At 39.5% G+C, this 13,081-nt stretch overlaps 1 long non-coding RNA gene and 1 pseudogene across 1 annotated transcript; both read right to left on the reverse strand.

The window, feature by feature from the left end:
- Nucleotides 1–545: 545 nt before the first annotated feature.
- LOC114636377 lies at nt 546–8,173 on the reverse strand. The gene is made up of 3 exons (XR_003713615.1): nt 8,067–8,173; nt 1,344–1,470; nt 546–1,126 (listed from the first exon to the last, which is right to left on the reverse strand). It is a non-coding gene; the product is annotated as an uncharacterized LOC114636377 (long non-coding RNA).
- A 3,153-nt stretch (nt 8,174–11,326) lies between these two features.
- LOC114636373 lies at nt 11,327–11,796 on the reverse strand (annotated as a pseudogene).
- Nucleotides 11,797–13,081: the final 1,285 nt, after the last annotated feature.

Raw genomic sequence — 13,081 nt, forward strand, 5'->3', positions numbered from 1 at the left:
TCATTTACAATTTGGTTAAATTGTAATGGTAATCTGATCTTACCATAATATCACTTTGTTAACATTCAAAGGTGTTGTCGTTCATTATTGGTTGTTGTACATCTTTAAAGATGCATGGAATGGGAGGAGTACTGATTACATGGCTAACATTTATAGAATAATTTTTTTTATAAGAGGCTATTCACATATTTGAAGAGAATAGAAAGAATTCAGAGCTTCTGCAAACTGCATTCAGAAATTTTGCTATTATGTGAATAATACAACATTTGGAATATAAACCAATGCTAACAGAAAACATTTCTACTTCCCTAATTCTCATAAAGATTTTCAGCAGTAAATACCCGCAATAATATTGGGAAACTAATTATATGTAAACTTTTAGCACACTTAGAAATGTCTATTCAAAGTAGGCAGGACTATATATCTACTAATTGTTCTGGAAAAGAGAAAGGTATGTTGTTTCTTTCAATATCTCTATGCTCAAATGGCTTGTATCCGTCATGATCTATGTCATCCATATTAAAAAAAAGAAGAGTAACAAGTGAAAGGGTTCCACATTACATTCACAGAGTTTGACTTTTTCTCTCATATTGATGTGGTACAGAAATTAAAGTTTCTCCACAAAGCCATTCTTAAATCTCATAAACTATCTATCTCAATAAATTTAGCAATGCTACTACAAGTATATGGTTAACAACAGGTTTACTATGGATTATTTGCTTTTTACAAGGTTTTAGACATATGCTTATCACCTAATAAATCTGTTTCCCTTTTACAATAGCTAAGTGGTACGAGACTGAACAGATTGGCAGTTCTAGAACATGGCTCTCCTGAGTTTGATTCAAATAGTGACATATCTGTTGTTTTATGTTTTTTGAAATTAAGGAACACCTTGCACACACAAACTGGATGTCTGCCATAGACATACATGATTTTGTGAGATTGAATAATCATCTATAACTTAATCCAGTGCATATTTTACCCTACTGCTTTTCTTTACAACTTTTAGCACATATTACACTTTATTCATAGGCACTTTCTTTTGAGCTTGCACATGAAAATTACCTTCCATGTCTTCTAGAACTTGGAAAATGTTCACCAATAGTACGGTCTTCCAAAATGTGGCCTAAAATATGGTGCCAGAGAAAGTATGTTACATTATTGCAAATTAGACATTTAAATTATCAACTTGAGTGAACTTTAGAAACATCTCTGTTCAATCACCTTATTCTTCCTCATTCTCAACTGAAATTACAAAAACAAACACCAATAACAAAGAAACAGATGTGCCTACATTTCAAAAGCTAAAAAAAAAACAAAAAAACAAAAAAACACTGTATTACCTATAGCTGTGAGATTCCTATAGGTCTCCAACATCACATCTTTGTAGAGACTCTTCTGAGAAGGATCCAGCAAAGCCCACTCTTCCAGAGTGAAGTTCACATGCACGTCATCAAAGGTCACTACATCCTAAAAGTTCCAGTATATATGTACATAAGAAAGCATGATTCCAACCACAGTGAACATGTGTACTTCAAAAAGAATGCTTACTAACTTCCCTGCCCAGCCACATAGCACTTTTTATCCAATAAGCAAACAGTAATTCACAGTCGAATAAAAACAACAACTGAAGTAAATGTTAAAGCAAATGAATGATCTCTGGGATCCTGATGCATCTGTATTAAGATGTTGGGTATGAGATCATGTAGCATCTTGCCAGACCTTCCTCACTTTCTGTTCCCTGAGACCCAGTACCCAAGGGTGCCCTTAGGACTGCAGTTTCTTCTCACCTGTCCAGCCCTCCTGTAGATACAAAAGACCATTTGCATCTTCCTTTCCCTTCTTACCCCATTTCTGTGTCTGAGCTCTGAACTATGGACAGAAACCCCCTACTTAACCACAGGCCAGTCCTCCAGAAGACTAAGTAGGCTGTCCAAAGACTCATCCCACTATCATGTTTCCCAACACCAAATTCTCACTGCTGCCCAATGCTCTGAAACACAATATCAGAGAAACCTTCCTTTGCCCATTTCCATGCGACATGTTTTCAAGTTCTCTTCCAAACAACTGAGGGAACTATACCAGGAAAAATGTGAACTTGACCAATGTTACCTATATTTGTATACAAATAAAATAAAAACAGATTTCATGACTCCGACAAAAATAACTGAAGTGACACCTAAAATGTTATATTTCTGACCTTTCAGTCACTACCTGTCTGTCTTCCAAACAGAAATGCCTGATGGTATAGAGTTCTGTCAACAAAGGTAGGTGATCAGAAAGGTGCTCTATGGCACTATAGCTCTTCATGTGCCCTAGTGATTTCAGGCAAAACTAGCAACATTCAAGTCTAACAAAACACAGTATTGAATAATGATTTAATATCTGCTTCCTGCCACATGGATTCTTATAAGATGTGATATCTGTCCTATGTAGCTATCCAGCACCATACACACCTGAGGAACTTCTAAATCTGACATGCTCCTTTAATAACCAAGAATTGAATTTCTGTGTATTGTGCCATTAGTACTGGAGGTAACAGAATGGCTAGAGAATTCTAGTTAATGGTTCTGAAGTATGATCCCTATCACCTCTTTTACTAATTTCTAAATTATGTATAAAATTAGTCACACAAAACTGAATATAGAAGGTTCACAAATTATAGAAATCAAACCTCCACTTTTGCAATGTCATCCTACTGCACACCAAAAGCAACACCTGTGTATACACACTGGATAGTGACTTTTATGCTTCACACCTTGCCACTCAAATGGCTATAGACCCTCCCTGGGAATCCACTCTCAGATTCAAAGGATAAGGACTTCTGCTATTATCACTACATGGAGCAACAGAACCACACTCTGAACCATGGTCCCTCTTAGTACCAGTAGATCTGACTCTGATAGGTCAGTAGACTTGTTCTTCCCATCCTGGCGATAGAAATGGCCACAATCACCAGGACATGGCTTGTGGTCTTCTGCATAGCTTGTAACACACGCATCTGAGGAAAATCTTGTAAAGAACCAGCAAGCTACCTTCCACTAGTGCTCCTGATTGATAGGCCTGCCCCAGTCCCTCATTAGCTACGAAAACTTAGCTGGGCATCAGGAGAGTAAGTAGCATCTCCTCAACCTGGGGACCACAGAGCAAATTACTGTTCTGAAACAATCCAAGCTCTGCTGTTCCACCCTAAATACAGACATAACCCTAGTCTGGAAAATTTAGATTTAATGGAATAATCTATCCTCCCAGGGCACTTATTTTCCTTGTTAAAGGCACAGGAATCAATGATCAATTTCTTTACATAATCAATTACACATGCAATGTCCTGTGCAGACATCTCTGCTTCATAGTGGGGATGACCTGCAGCCAAACTGCAATCAAATTGATAGAGTATCAAAAATTAAAAAGAAAAATTGGCTGCAAATTTTAAAGCTAGGAGTGGTTAACTGAAGAGAAATGAAACAAAAAAAAAAAAGAAGAAATAAATATTATACGAAATCAATGCTCCTAGGTATGGTGGAGTAGAAAATTTATTATACACAAAAGAGAGAACATAGGGAGACCCAATTATATCTGGGAGAGTTTAGAGAAGACATGTCATTTTAGCGAGGTAGAATGGGAGAAGGAAGAACCAGACCAAGAGATCAGAATGATTAATAATAGATGAAAAAGACCAGTCCAGAAATAGTTGGATTGCAGTAGAATGGCAGCTGGGATATTGGCAGCCAAATCAATATTCTGTAACAGGTAGGAACTGCAGTCTGATGAGAGAACCAGACAGCCATGTTTGCTTTGATTTGTTAAATAGGCCTCTCAGCTCCCTGTCCCAGAGTTTCAGACTTAACACTAGGGAGAAAGGAGAAGGAAGACATGACGATTATACTCTCAAAGATTATTTTTAAGAGTTAAAACATACTTTATGGTCCAGTATTTTTGAGAAACTAAATGTATGTACCAAGTAGTACTCATATCTTTTCTCTTACATTGTGTATTTTCAAACAGGAATAATTCTATTCCTGTTAGGCACAGCCACACCAGTTTGTCTAGATCTTCTTTGTTTGAACTAATGAAAATACAGAAATTTGGTTTCTAGATATAAGTACATGTCTTCATTTAAATTCATCACTTCCCTAATATAAGAAATGTCCCAAGATTGACAGAAAGGAATTTTACTGATTATTTTCAAAATTCCTTACTTGACTAGTCATGCTGAACGCCAACTTCTGCCAAAGGGGAAAGGCCTCACCTTCCTTCTTTCTCCTCCTTTTCTGTGCTGCAATTATACCAGCTTCACAGTTGGTCAGTGAACTCAGTTCTTATACAGGTCCCTCTTTATTTGTAATCCCCTCACCCCTAATCCAGGGATGTTAGACAACACGCATTCCCTGATGTGTTGTCTCACTGATGAATCAGAAACCAGATTGAAAGGAGTTGTAGGACTGTTTTCCAAGCACTGGGTAGCAGAAGAAGGTTCAGGTGTTCAAAGTAACTCTTAAGTACATGGCACAAGGAAAGCCTGAGCTACAGGAGATGTTGCTCTAAACAGACAGATAGGAAATCTTTTAGAAAAAGGAATGACATTCTTAATTTATGGAAATACTGGAGAATGGAAACAAGTAAGAGATCAGAGCACCTATGCATTAAGAAAATGAAATTTAAAAACTAATAACAAAAATTGACTTTTTAAAAAGATAAATATAAATGAAAAAATCATATTGGCATAATGACTTTAAAAAAGAGCCGACGCTTCCTGGTAGAGGTGATGGCATTAATTTATAAGATGGTGTTTGTCCTTGCCCCTATGTGCAGTGTTATCTGCTGAGATCTATAACATGACACACAGCTACATCTAATGGCATGTGTTTTAAATTTCTGAACCAACATAAATATGTCAGCTAGGATTGCTCATATCTATATAATACCAGTCCTACTAACACAATTCATTATCCACTGGCTCAAGCTAAGCTGCCCAAATTAAACACCCATAAATCTAGTTTAATTTAATCATATGTGTTAGTATTCTGTCTAAACTCCACCTCCACAGTTATCTGGCAAAACCCAGGTATGCTCCTCCCCACAGGTACCTGGCAACAGCTAGGTAGGCCTGCCCACTATAAAAGGGGCTGCCTGCCTCCTCCTTGCTCTCTTGCCTCTAGCTTCTCTCTGTCCCCTAGTCTCCCCCCCCCCCCCCCCCGTCCCTTCCCTCTCTCTCCACGTGGTCAAGGCCAGCCTCCACTTCTCTCCCCTCTCTCTCCTCTTTCTCCACCATCTTTTCCCATTTCTTTCCCCACACCTTTGCCCTATCTCCTACATAACACTCCCCCCCCCCCACCCCCCCCTCCCCGAAACTGTTTGGTCTGGTGTTGTCTGTTCTAAGCTGTGCACCAAAATCTAACAATATGTAATATTAAATATACACTGTGAAATTATAAAATTATTCACCTGACCTGAATCCACTCCTACTCCAGAATACTGACACCTGGAGCTGACTCTCATAAACTTTGCTCTGTGATCTAGCTATTGACTGTCCTGTTTTACCTGACAGTGAGTAAAGTAAACCATACCTTCTGTTCTCATCTGAAAATGGAAGAAAGGAAAGCTCATTATTATATGATTCAAATGAGGAAATTTAAACTGTTGTTGTGGTGCATTCTTTTAATTGAAGAATTTGTGAATTTTCATCAAGCAAAAAGCAAGGTCATTGCCCTGAGGAGCAACACACAGGGATCAAGGCTATAGTGTTTGATCAAGAGATAGTGTGTGACATTTCCCCATGTGCTATGTTACCTACTGAGATCTATAATGTGACACACTCAGCTACAGCTAAAGGCATGTGTTTTACATTTCTAAGCTCATGTAAATATATCAACAAGGATAGCACATAACTAAATAATACATGTCCTAAAATGGGAATTCACTATCTACTGCCTCAAGCCAGCTTTCTCAAATTAAAAATCCACCAATGTAGTTTTATTAACCACATGCATTATTAATACATGGTATGAAATTACAAAATTGTTCACCCTGCCTGAATCAGGTCCTTTTCCAGAATGGTGACACCTGCAGTGGACTCCCTTATACTTTGGTCTGTGATCTAGCTATTTCCTGCCCTCTTTCACCTGACAGTGAAGAGAGTAAACCATTCCTCCTGTTCTCATCTGAAGGTAGAAGAAATAGGCAGGTCATTATATGACTCAAATGAGCAATTATAAAACTCACCTTTGCTTCATTACTTTAACTCAAGATCTTAGGAATTTTTATAAAGAGGAAACCAAGGTCATTAATCTGGGGAGCAACAGACCAGGATCAAGGCTACCTGAGTCAACAGAGCTTGTCTTAGAAACATCTCTATAAAAGGAAGAAGAAGCAGCTCTCACAGAATTACTATATCATCCCAGAAAGAAATCACTCCACATACAACATTAAAATATTAACAAGGAAAAAAATCTCCTAAATGACAGCATGGATGCAGCTCTGACTAATGCTCAAAGAGGAGTGAACCAAAAACAGATTTTGGATATTGACATTCATAAGTTTGTTTCTGGTTCAGGCCCCAGGTTATTTTGAACAATTTAAATATGAACTAGAGATTGTAAGTTCTACTTAAGACAGCTGTGAGATTTACACAGCAAAGATCCCCAGAATCATTGATTAAGTACATCAGAGACCTGAAAAAGCAGGTCAGTTTTCAGTGATGGGTTCCTGAGTTGGAAGTGAAGATGAGAAAGACAGGAAACGTAGAAGGTAGAATGTACAACAGCTGTGGTGGGGAGAACTTGCACAAGCTATGTCTATGTTAAGTAAGCTTCTTAAATCTAACATCTTGTATACTACTTACAGGGGATAAAGGGAACGAAATGGAGACTTCTATGAAGGCAGCAATAACTATAATACACTGGGACAAACTCAGGAGAAGTGTAATAAAACAATGTTGCACAAGGGAATCCATGACTGACCAAGCCCACAGTTGACTTGGGACTGATAACCATGTCACCCCATGCTGGAAAGTCTTGGAATCTCAGGATCTGAAGCTTGTCCTTCCCAAACACCTTGGCCTCGAAGCTTTACTGCTGCTGCCACCCTTAACCCTGGCTTAGGAGAAAGATCAACTGTTTTCTATTCAATACACCAGGGCCTTAGGTAAAGCTCCTAAAGCTTAAGGCTCCAGGCTGTTAAGGGGCTAGAATTTAGGAAGGAGATATGCAATTCTCCATACATTAGGATCAAGCCTTATTTGATTGGACCAGCCCACAACACACAGTGTTGTCCTTTTCACAGAGATGTCACCAGGTATAGTCCTACCCTTATGGCAAAACTATGCTTTTCCCAAGAAAACTGGATCTTTATGGTACACCAGGCCTTAACGTTGGCTGTGACCCTGTAATGCAGCATTGAGCAGCTTGTTAGGGGCCTGTTCTTTGATATCAGCATGAGCCTAATGACTGATTGTAAATCAGATTTGTCCCCTTTGTTAAGGCTTGGAGACAAATGTCTAGACAATTCTGGTAAGCAAACATGTATATTACAGTACTGATTTTTAACAGGATTGCAGTTTTAGCATATTACATACTTGTCAGGTGTTTTATAGGCAGTGCCTCCTCAGATAAATTCTTAGTGTCATTTAATATTTCCTAAACGTTAGTAATTCTTTATATCATTAATTCTGCACTTGTACATCACAGCTCAATACTGGAGTGATACCCAACACACGAGATTTCTTTTTACAGCCTTCACAACACCAACTCCAAGTGGAACTTACACCTACAAAGTTAACCGCTAAGAGCAGAACTTAGAGAATAGAGAAACAGGGCTCTAACGTTTGGCATCATGCCAAATATATTTCTACACACAAGCCACTGCTGCAATGGTTTTGTGCAGATGCTCCCATAATAAAGTCATTCAGAAGCCACTGCTGATTAAAAAGCCGGGTATAAAGGACCTCACAGGAGGCTGCAAGTGTCCGGCTGCTGTTTACCATCCAGACACTGGGAAGACCCACTACACATTTGTACTTTGCTAAGCAGCTTCCGCCTCCCGTTCGTGGGAGATGGCCTTGCACTTACCATGTCTGGAGTTCTGACGTTGCCGAGCTCCCCTCACAACACCCAGCAGACACACTCAGAATGTTTCACCCAGAAACACTCATGCCGGCTGAGTTACAGAAAAAAACTCGCGGGCTTGTTACCCGGAAGTGCCGCCTCGTCTTTGGACTTGCGGTCCATGTGGAGGTTCTGATTGGCTAGTACGACTTGAGTGACATAATAACCACTCTTAGGGTTAGAGTGTCTTAAAGAGACACAGCACAGTGGTTCCAGCTTTGCCCAATAATTTTCCAGATCTGTAGACCTGAAGTTCAGTAGCACAAGTGCCTCTCCTCCAATAGCTTATTTGTCCTCCCATCCAGCTCCTGGGAGAAAGTAAGCTTTCACATCCCTGCTTCTCAATTGCCTGCTTCTACTCATGTGGGCAGTGACACCTTGTTCATTGCTTTGCAAATGTGGAGCTTTCCTGAACTCCCATCACAGCACTCAGGAGGTACTTCCTCCTCATCCTGCTGGATTCACAATGGATGATTCTCACAGTCTATAAATCTTGTAATAAGTCTGTAAAAATTGTAAAGGTACAGTGGAGTTACTAATCTCTCCCACAAGTGGACAGGTGCCCACAATATTAAAAATTAAGAACGATTTTAGAAAACTTTTTTTTTCATTTTCTTTCTTTCTTTTCTCCCCCCCCCCCCTTCAGGCTGGGTTCAGGTAAACTGCAAGTACTTTTCACCTGATCTGTATGAGACGAACCTCAGAGGAAAGAGGGAAATAAGTGACAGACACCTTGGGGCACTCTTCTTAATCAGTTGAAATTCCTCAGTGTATCTGGAAAATGAAAATAGCAACAACAACAAAAAATCCACAGGAATATTATATACAGTAAAGTTTCTCCAGATGACTAGAGCTGATAGAATGAGTCTCTGTTATGTAGAAAATGCATTGATTAGATGGCTCACAGGCTGCGGTTCAACTAGTCTAACAATGGCTGTCTACAAATTTAAAGATTAAGAATCCAATAGTGGTTCAGTCCATGTGGCCGGATGTCTGAGCTGGTCTTCAATATACACCCTAATTTTGTAAGATAAGCGCTATTGCCAGAAAATAAAACAAATAAACAATGACAACAACAAAAAATTGCTAACCAGAGGTAGGGAATAAGACAAAGAGAAAGAGCTACCATCTTCAATGTCCTTTATATATGTAGGCTGTCACCACGAAGAGTGGCCTAGGTGAAAGGTGGATCTTATTACCCCAAATGACCCAATTTAAAAATATTTTCCCCAGTTCAAAAACTTTAATTACGAAAAATCCTGCAAAGTACCCAACTCTTTGAATTTTATTTAATTCCAGATGTGTTCCATTTGAGTACCAAGAATAGCTAGCACAGCAGACAACACAGAACAGCTGGGGAAGATTTTTTTCTGTATCAGGTAAAGAGAGCATAGGAGCCATTTCCAAAGCAATGCCTTTCTTCAAGAAAGAGAGCATTGAGATTTTACTTTGGTATTCTAGATACATTTACACATAGGTTTGCCTACTCCTATGAATGTTAAGTTAAATCCTTTTCTGAACATGATCAAATGTAAAAGCTGAGATATTTAAGGGGATTCTTATCTCAAAGTCATCCAGAAATATATGTAAATAGTAAAAATGGTGGACAGAAATGCATATAGAAAGTTCATCTTGTATTACAAGATCTTAGCTGAAAATCAAGGGACAGCTGAGAGCTCATAGTTTGAATTTCAGAAAAAACAGAGTTAGTAATATGGGCATGATCAGAAGATATTAAAGCCTGAAAATGCACCCATGTGTCACACTTCTTCCAAAAGAGCCACACCTGTGCTGCTTCCCAAATAGTTCCACAAATTAGGAAGTATTCGAACATATGAGTCTGTGGGAGCCATTCTCATTTCACTTCCACATGTTTCCTGAAAAGTGAAAACAACATTTTATCTGATTTCACGGTACCATATCCTTAAGAGAGACTCTTATGTTTTCAACCTACAATGTTAAAAATGAAACATTCCTTACCAGAAAGAATCCCAGCATTGTAAAGAATGAACAGACCAAATGAGACAAAATTCAACAGGGATAATATCACAACTTATAGCTTCTTGTTCAGCAACTTGAGATTATGATGAAATTGCCTTAACCACAAGGTCTTAGGTATTCCCAGTGTTCCTGCTCTGTCACCTGAAGCACACACAGCTTCATTTCCAGAAACTCCACTATCTTCCTGCACCTTTTCTCAAAGCTGCTCTTTGTATCTCAAGTCTGTTATGTCTAGTATTCTCTTTTATTTTATTGAAAGTGGGTGAGAGGGCTACAGGGATCACTCAGTTGTCAAGAGCACTGTTCAATCCCTTTTCATTTCCTAGCACTCCAATGGCAGTTCACAAGCCACACTTCTATCAAATAGTTGGGTATAAGCTGGTACCTGGCATTGACTTGGATGGTTACATAAATGAGACATTTTCTGTAAGTCCTGACATCTAGATTTAAAAATTAGTGATATCACAGGTATACCTCTGTTGCCAAGGATCAAGCCTGGGCTTGGAGCGGGGAAGAGAGAGAAGAGGTATCTGGGAGCAGAGAAACAAAGACTGGCAGTTACATTGTCAGTTCAAGCTATCCATCTATGCTCTGTGGAGACAGCTTTCCAGCCGGCTTTCCCTATGTTCTGCTTTCTCTCTGATCTGTTTTCTCTGGAGAGCTCCAGACAGCTCTCTGTCTATGTTCTGCTAGAGACTGTTCACCAAGCAGTTCTCTCCTGCCATTCTTAAAAAGTCACTCGATAGCTCCTCTTTTGCATACCACTGAACCCAGTCACTTACTCCTTTTGATTAGCCTCCCCTGCCCACAGGCCCTTAATTCTTAGGAGACAGCAAGCACACCTTTTCTTTTAACTTTGCAAAAGCATTCAAGTTACTTTCCTGCCTCTGTTAAACACAAATGCTAAGGTACCTGGGTGGGACCCAGTCCTGAAATTACCATTTCTACCACACCTGGGCCTAAAGTTGCTCTGTCTCAGGCTGATCCTGAAATCAGTAATCTGTCAGCCTTTCTAAGCATGAACAACAACAACAACAACAACAAAATAACCATTAGTTGAGTGGGTTCTCCTTTGAACACCACTCCCCACATCTCTCTTTTTTTATTAACAGATCTTGCCTCAAGTTTATTTGTAACATCATAGGACACTAGACATCTGCAAATAGTGTGTGGGTAGGTGTGTCAGAGCAGTCCATCTGTCTTCAGGTTGGCAGGAAGCTTTTCTATGGGCCCTTCACAGGGGCCTCAGCACCGTTGGGACCCTGGGCTGGATCAGAAACCTGAGCCTTAGCTGGAGCTTTGGCCTCTACCTTTGTTTGAAGCTTGGGCTTTGGTTGGCAGAGTCTATGCCCCTTGGCCATATAGCTACAAATCCACTTCCCAAGCATATGGTGAGCAATGAGAGCCAGACAGCTGAGTTTGTAGCTGGGACCTTTTGGCATCTTGAGCTTGATGGCCTGAGGATTCACAAGGGCCTTGATGGCCTCTGCACAGGCACTCACTGCCTTTTCGTTGTTGGGTGCATTTTCCTCAGGTTTTTCTTGTTGTGCTTCTTGCCAAAGCACATGTTCCTCAGGAACTTGAGGTCAACCCCCTCAAGAAATTGGTATCTTTGTGACTGGGGTTTCTTGATGCCATTTCTGTGCCATTTGTAGGACTGGTTTTGTGTGGTCTGATTCTTGGACTTGGCCATGTCTATGTGGTAACCGGAGTCTCCCACAGCACCTGGGCCCAGAAGAGCTCCACACATCCCTTTATCTCCTTCCTTAGTATCTTTCTGAGAAGTTGACTTACAATACACCTCCTTTTGTTCCTTTATACTCCTGAAGTTCCTCATAATTTATATTACATCATTATTTATTGAGAAAAAAATTTTTGAACCCATGTTTTTACAGGTCTTTCCAGAGCTTTAAGGGCTATCCTGAAGTTTGCAGTGTTTACCATTTTGCTGAGACATTAGCCACACCTTTGCCTCTAGGGCTTGTACTGTCTCTGATCCACATGGAGTCATTAACGTTGACAGTGAGCACATTCCTTAAAGGAGGAATGCAAAATATTATGTACATTAGTTTGCAAACAAACTTTATTCTCATAGCTGCCATTGACACTTTTGAAGGCCCACATTCATTGTTCCTGTTCTAGGGGAAGAAGCATGTCATTCTGTCCCCACCATGTCCATGGTGTACCAGGCTCTCTGTCCTAAAAGGGAATATAAAAAGATTGTTTGGTGATTACTGTCCTTAACAGTCAGTTGCAACATGTGATATAAAGAATGAAAGAATATTCTAGTAGTTTATATATTCAGGGGAAATATTTCATTATGGTAGGCAACTTTGAGGACAATGTTGGGAATCTAGCTTGATAATTGGGTAACAGGTCAAGAATTAGTTAGCAAATAAAAACATAAAATGGCTATTAAACTTCAGTGCTTGACAGCAATACATTTCTCAAAGGAGGCTCCATTCCTTATAAGCTGCATACATCTGCAAAATGATTGCACACAGTTATTTTGGGATCCATGATTCTTGAAACATATGAACTCTGGAGGATTGAGTGGCCAAAGGTACACCATCTTGTGATCGGCCTCCATCTTAAAGAAAAGAAGAAAATGCTGAGAATGTGACATGCAATACAACACAAGCTGTACCCATATACCAGAAGGGACCTTACTGCTTTTCCTTGGTCAGAGTTACTCTCTAACTATTTCCTAGCAACAGTTGATTAAAGATTAGTGTGATTGTTTCTGATATACTTTCAGATCATTTGTAATTTTATATGGTCTTGCTTCAGAACACCTACCTTTTGGCTCATGTCATTCTATTAAATGGCTCACAGGTGGCAGTTCAACTAGTCCAACAATGGCAGTCTACCAATGGAAAGATGTAGAATCAAATAGTGGTTCAGTCCATGTGGCTAGATGTATTGGCTGGTCTTCAGTATATACCTGAATTTTGAAAAATTGGTTCTAATGCAAAAAA

Source organism: Grammomys surdaster, unplaced genomic scaffold (genome assembly GCF_004785775.1).
Source record: "Grammomys surdaster isolate TR1022 unplaced genomic scaffold, NIH_TR_1.0 123781, whole genome shotgun sequence".
NCBI classification, from domain to species: Eukaryota; Metazoa; Chordata; class Mammalia; order Rodentia; family Muridae; genus Grammomys; species Grammomys surdaster.